General features: G+C 41.0%; 1 pseudogene; it reads right to left on the reverse strand.

Moving 5' to 3' along the window:
• Positions 1 to 4,058: 4,058 nt before the first annotated feature.
• On the reverse strand, positions 4,059 to 6,759 carry LOC113186193 (uncharacterized; annotated as a pseudogene).
• Positions 6,760 to 7,047: the final 288 nt, after the last annotated feature.

Raw genomic sequence — 7,047 nt, forward strand, 5'->3', positions numbered from 1 at the left:
CCTCAGTGCACACTTTGTGGGGTGCTCCCTTTGGTAGAGTAGCCTCTTTCCATCTCTCTCCATTTGTCCTCTCAAAACACTCATTTCTTCACGAGTCTCATTTTTTCTGCTGTCCCCAACCTAGCCCCCTCCTGTTGTCATGCTCCAAGATGTCTCCTCTGCTTCCTGATCTCAATGGGCATTTTTTTGCCTTGTCAGCCTGTTCCTACACTTGCCTTGGAAGAACTCAGTCCCATTTTAACAGAACTTTCCCAAGGAAGTTACAAAAGCCTGCTGTGCGGTCTCTTGTCATTTCGGCTGATGCCATCTCATCTCCCTACATCTGTCTCCCCCATCCGTAGTAACTTTTTCTCCATCATACCCTTGGTTACTCCCTCTACACGCTCAATTCCCTGAAAGAGTAGTTTGCACTCCCCACATGACTTCCTCAATGCCCGGGATTTCCTTCTCTAATTCTGCAACTTCATACTAGAGATAGGTTTTCTTCAGCAATGAAATAAGAAGAAACTCTTGGTTTGCCACCAAGCACCAAAAGTGACAGCCCCAGTTCTTTCAAAGGCTAATGCTGTCGAGTCTTTCCGCCTATCCACATTTAGAAGAGGGGTGTAACAAATTCCAGTGTCTCCTAGAGCTAGTCACTGTTGAAGTGATGTATTGAGAAATAACACATCAGTTCCATCTTGAGAGGTGAGTGGTGTGTTTGCTGGGTGATTCTATCGTTGCTATGCCGAGGGAAAAACCCAATAAGCTTTCTTGGTTTTCATTTTAAAATCCTCTGAGCCATTTGTTGCAAAAGTGTTTAAATTATTTAATGTTCCCCTCGAGTCTCTTCCATGACAAATGCTCATCTAATTCTGCTTTTATCTCTGATGATTTCTCTTCTGTCTTCAGAGGACCAAATTCCTCCCCCACCAGGATAAAGCCAGTTTTCCGGAGTACTGTCAGCTGATACCTGCCCCCTCCTACACTGTTCTTCCTTGTGATTTCCTTGTGACGAACACTCCCGTTATCCCTGCCTTATCCATTGGACACTCCTGAGTGTGGAGCGACATCAACTATCTGCTGAGCAGATTCTGATACACCAGCAGGTCTCACCAGTACATGAAATCCAACATCATAAAAACCAAGCACCCTCTCCTCCCCATAAAGCCTGTTCCATTCTCCCTCCTTTCTGTAAAAGCCATTACCAATTCCCAGGTCCCCAGGCTATGAAACTGAGAGCCATCTCCAACTCCTCTTTCTCATCTACCCCCATACTCCCAGAGTTAATTTCATCTCTCAGAGACATACAAAGAATTGTTACTGTGAATCCAAACAGATGTTTGGAAGAAGAAGAAGGGAAATCTTGGAAGAAAATGTTGTTTTAAATGTTGCAAAAGAATTAAAGAAAACAGAAGTTTCATTTAACACCTACCGCGTTCCAAAGACTGTTGGAGATGGTTTTGTTTTCCCCTACATAACAAAGGAAGCAGCACTATTTGAAGAAGGAACAAGGGATAAATGAAGTTCTGATGAAAAACTGGGAATGTTTTTGATGATAAAAATGAAGGAGCCTTCTCTCCAAGGATGAGAAGGACAGACCAAGGTCTTCCAGGGAGCTGGGGTTACTCAAAGACCTGGGCAGCAGAAGGGAGGAAGGGACTTATACCCGGTAGTGACATCTTGCAATGAAATTGAAAAATCTGAAGTGCAGATGTGAGGTGTCCCACAAAAGTTCATGAGTGAGACAGCACAAAAACGTTTAGAGTGAAATAATTGGGTTATAGAACTTTATTCTCATTAGTGCATTAATCCCATTGAATGTATTCAGTAGGTGGTAACTGTAGGCAGATGGGGGTATGGCCAGAGGAAGAGCACCACTGAAGGTGTGCCATTGGGGTTTATATTTTGTCCCTGGTGAGTGGTGCTCTCTCTGCTTCTTGGTGTTAAGATCCTGAGCTGCATTTCTCCTCCACACTCCACCATGATGTTCTGCCCCACCTTGGGCCCAGAGTTATGGAATCAGCCATCTACAGACTGAGATCTCTGAAACTGTGAGCCAAATAAACTTTCCCTCCTCTAATTGTTTTTGTCTGGTATTTGGTCACAGTGATGAAAAAACAGAAGCTTATGTATTTTAATGGTTTCCAAGATCCAAAAGGAGTGGGTAGAAGGAGGGGGTGGATTTTAGTGTGGACTGCACTGAGAAGAAGGTCTATGTATGTGATGGGCCATGGAGGGAGCTTGGAACTAACAATGGAAGCTCCTGTTTTGTCTCCACTGCTTCTGTTGAGTGTTCCCATGGGCCTGGGAGGACTTAGTGCTCTGATGAAGCCATCACCTAGACTGGGAGATGTTTGACACTGATTGAGTACTTACTGTGTATCACGTGTCATATGCATTCTCATTCCATCTCCACAGCCACTCTCTGAATTAGGAAATTAAGTTCCCAGAGAGAACTGAGTCTCCACAGGCTGCATGTAGCATTCAATGAATGAGTGATTGAGCTGAGATTTGTGAACTTGGAAAGCTGCAGAGTGAACCCCCGCCTTAGGCCTCTTCTCTCTAGTTATTCCTAAAAACTGACTCCTTAGTGATCACCAAGGGGATGCAGAGAATAGGAGAAATATTGAGAATGATGAAGAGCACATGTCCCATTTTCAGAAAGAACAAGGAAGGTCAATGTTGCTAAATAATTTCTAATATGATTCAAGAATCAATGCAGGGCTGGGGCTGTGGCTCAGTGGTAGAGCATCTGCCTTGCACAGGTGAGGAACTGGGTTTGATCCTTAGCACCACATAAAAATAAATAAATAAATAAATAAATAAAGAGATTGTGTCCATCTACAACTAAAAAATACCTTAAAAAAAAGAATCAATTGCTATGCTGATTGTTTGTGAGGACTTAAACAGGACATTGTGGACATCAGGAGTAGCATAATTCTTCCAAAGCAGAAAACATCAAGCTAATGGTACCTCCATTTTTTTCTCCTGGCACAGGGTTCCAGGGTAGGATTCTGGAGACTTCTGCAGAGGCACAGAAGGTCAGATGGTGAAGAACCTCAGGGCTGGCTGGCTGGAGACACTCAAGTTCCCAATGATGTGACATTATGCCCTACACATCACCCTTGTGGACAGCTCGGGTGGATCAGCAGGTGTTTTGTTATATTGAGCTGAAATTGAGTGTCATGAAAGCTGCCACCACTCGCTTCTGCTTCAGATGCCTAGAGGACTTCAGCACGGCTAGGACCCTCCTTCCTAAAAGTGGCTCATACCTGAGCATGAACCTTAGGTGCCTTTCTCCCACCCTGAGCAATCTTTCTAGGAGAGGAGCCCTCTTGTTTACGTCATTTCCCAACCTGTTACAAAGCATTAGAACCACTTAGAAGCTTTTTTTTTTTTCAAAACTTAGAAATGTCTTTACTCATGATTTTAAGATCTAAGGTGAACATCTGACTAACTTGTAAGAAAAATTGGGAGATTCTTTTAATATTTTATTTTTTTTTTTAGTTCCTGAAATACAAATCAAAATACCTTTTGGTTATATATCCCTTGAACAAGTTTGATATTCTTTTCAATACATTGTGGACCAACACAGGTACTTTAACGTTTCCTTTTTAAATACAATACATCTTGTTTGGGAGGAAAACAGCTTATCAGAAAGACGCATGGTACACAGAGTCAGGGCATTCCTGCCAACTTAAAATTTGGTCCAATAAAATATATCAGTATTCCTTTTCTAACAAAAATAAATTAATCCTCGTAGTTGAAAAAAAAAAAAACAGAAATGTTTGGCATAGGCCTCTGAGTGAGCTTGGAAAACAAGTTAAGATGTGTTTCAACTCCACAGAGGAACATACAAAATCTACCTAGAAACATCTGACAGGAAAACTTGTCTGTTTACTATTGGGATGTTTCTGCTTCAGAGGGGGAGAGAAGGTACACCAGAGGATGATGAAGACCCGCAACAGCCATGGAATCACTTAGTGAGAATTAATCAAAATTTAATGCAGAATAACACAGGACAACAGTACAACAAGCTCAACAGTTATTCAATGCCTGGAAAGCAAGTTGGAAGCTTAGAACGAGTACCTCAGCAGCAACACTATAACACACTGGTACAATTTGAAGGTGAGAAACATCATGCATACATGATACTTTGTGTACAAAAACCTTAGTTCTGGGACCTTGGGGACCACAAAACATACAAAGTAAGAATATGTCCAAGCTGCCTCACCTTCCACCATTTTCTTGAATATCAAAGTTGGGCCACCTTTGGCACCTTGCAGGGTGTCTTTTCTTCCTTATTCTTAATGTATGTACTTGCCAGCAGCTTTGCTTCTCCTCAGTCACAGGCTAAGTGCAGAGGAGCGTTACCCTCAGGGTCCTGGATGTTTGTGGATGCACTGTACAGAAGGATGTGAATCAACCTCAAGTTACCCTTGGCTACTGCCCAGTGCATTGCTGTAGCCTCATAATGATCCTTAGCATCTGGATTAGCCCCACCTTCTAGAAAGATGAACAGCAATCTCATGCCTGTTTTTGGAAGCTGCACAAGGTAGGGGGTACAGCCAGTTTGACTGACGGCATTCACTTGAGCACCTTTTGCCAGGAGTGCTTTTACAATTTCATCCCAGCCAGCAGAAGCAGCGATATGAAGAGGAGACCAGCCTGCATCATCTTGATCATTCACTGGCACTCCAAGTTGCAGCAAGAACTCAACAATTTCAGTATGCCCAGCTGAAGATGCCCAGTGCAATGCAGTTCAGCTGTCCTGGTCAGTCTAGTAGCCAGTGATTTATCAGCCAGGATGCTCTCCTTCAACTCTGCTACCTTCCTGCTGTAGGCCAGGTTAGACACGTACCCCTCCACTTCGCTTTCTCAGGATCTCAGCGAAGCACAAGCAACCAGGAGCTTTTTTAAAAAACAGAGTTTTTAAAAATTCATTTGTATTTCTTACTGGTGCATTATAATTATACATTATAGCGGGATTCATGATACCATATTCATACTTGCACATAATAGGATCCATCTCATTCCCCAGTACCGGACCTCCCTCCCTCCTTCCTCTCCCTGATCCACTGGCTTACTCTGTTTATCTCCCTCCTATTACTATTATTGCATCATGTGCATTATAATTATATATATAAATTATATTGTGTGTCATATGTATATATTATATTATATCTGGTATATATGTACATATATGCAGGATTGTGGTATATTAATGCATGGTCATAGCATAATCTGATGGGTTTCATTCTCTAGTACTTCCCCACGTCCTCCCCTCCTTCTTCCTTCTCTACCGTCTTCCTCTCCTTTACTGGTCTCCTAGGGAGTTGTGTTTTTTGTTTTGTTTTGTTTTTGTCTTATTTTTAAAGAACTTTCTAAAGTATAAAAACATTCCATCATTTGGATGAGACTACAAGAACATTATGTCTATCACCCAACATTATCATTTTGTATCATTCTATTATATTTGGTTGAAATCTCTCTTATAAAAAATAGTTGAGACACATTAGGCCCCTGGGTGTGCTCAGGTGCCCTTGACTTCCCTTTCTTCCTATTATGGATCAAATTCTGGACCCTTAAAATTTATATGTCAAAGTCCTAATTCCCAGGACCTCGGAAGGTGACCTTATTTGGAAAAAGACTTGTTAATACAATAGTTCAGATGAAGTCATATGGGGTATGGACTTCTGGTCTCTTGTAATTGCAAGACCATTAATATTTGTTGTTAATCTCCCCCAGGTCTGGGGCTGTAGCTCAGTGGCAGAGCGCTTGCCTAGTGCTTGCTTGTGAGGCACTGGGTTCTATCCTTAGCACTGCATAAAAATAAAAAAATAAAATAAAGGTGTGCTATCCATCTACAACTAAAATAAATAAATAAATAATCTCCCACTTTATGTATTTTGTTAGAGCAGCCCTAGCAAACTGATGTACCCCAAAGATGATCACTGTCACGGACTAAGTATGTATCCCTTTCAGAGTTACATTGTAATGCACCTATAAATATTTGAAAGGAATGTTTTCCAGTTTATAAACTCTACATAAATACTGCATATATCTTCTAACAAGTTGCATTTTTTCAGTTTTCAGATTCCTCCATCTTGATACAGGTGCCTCAGTTCAGGGTTTGTAATCAGTGTGCTGTAAGTGGGATGTGGAAATGCCAAAAATTAGATTCTCCAGGTTGACTGGGAAGGACCTGGTCTGAACAGAACCCTGGAGAAGTTTCAATGGATAGGAGTTTACAAATACTTGTGTTCCATGAAATCACTAAGTGCAGTAAGCCAATCTCAAATAACTAGGGACCAAATGTTTTCTCTGATAAGACTTGGGACATTTTAAGGGAGATTGCACTGAACCTATAGATCATTTAGGGGAAGAGAAGATATCCTAATAATTTTGAATAGTAACTTTATTAACATAATATATCTCTTTGTTTTACTTTCCCTCATCACTGTTTTGAATATTCAGTGTAGAGGTCCATTGTGTGATTTTTTTTATACTGTTGTAAGTGGTACAGTTTAAATTTCGTTTTTCAACTGTCATCGCTAGACTGGGGAAATAGTTCAGGGGTAGAGCACTTATCTAGAATGTGCAAGGCCTTGAGTCAATCCCCAGTACTATCAAAGAAAAAAATCTAATCATCATTGCTTTATAGAAACATGTAGTATATCTACTATATAGAAATATGCAGATTTTTATACTGACCTTGTATCCTGTTGCCTTGCTAAACTCACTTTTTGATCCTAGTAGGATTCTCTCATACCCCATGTCCGTGAAAGCGGGCAGTAAATGTCTTCTACCCAGCTTTGAGGTGCTGGCTAGGACCTCCAGTATAATGTCCTTTTTTATTGGTTTTTTTATATATGACAGTAGAATGCATTACAATTCATATTACACATATAGAGCACATTTTTTCATATCTCTGGTTGTATATAAAGTATACTCACACCAATTTGTGTCTTCTTACATGTACTTTGGATAATGAAGCTCATCACATTCCACCATCATTTCTAACCCCCTGCCACCTTTCTGCCCTATCTAGAAAGAGTAGTCATT

This window comes from Urocitellus parryii, chromosome 2, assembly GCF_045843805.1.
Source record: "Urocitellus parryii isolate mUroPar1 chromosome 2, mUroPar1.hap1, whole genome shotgun sequence".
NCBI classification, from domain to species: Eukaryota; Metazoa; Chordata; class Mammalia; order Rodentia; family Sciuridae; genus Urocitellus; species Urocitellus parryii.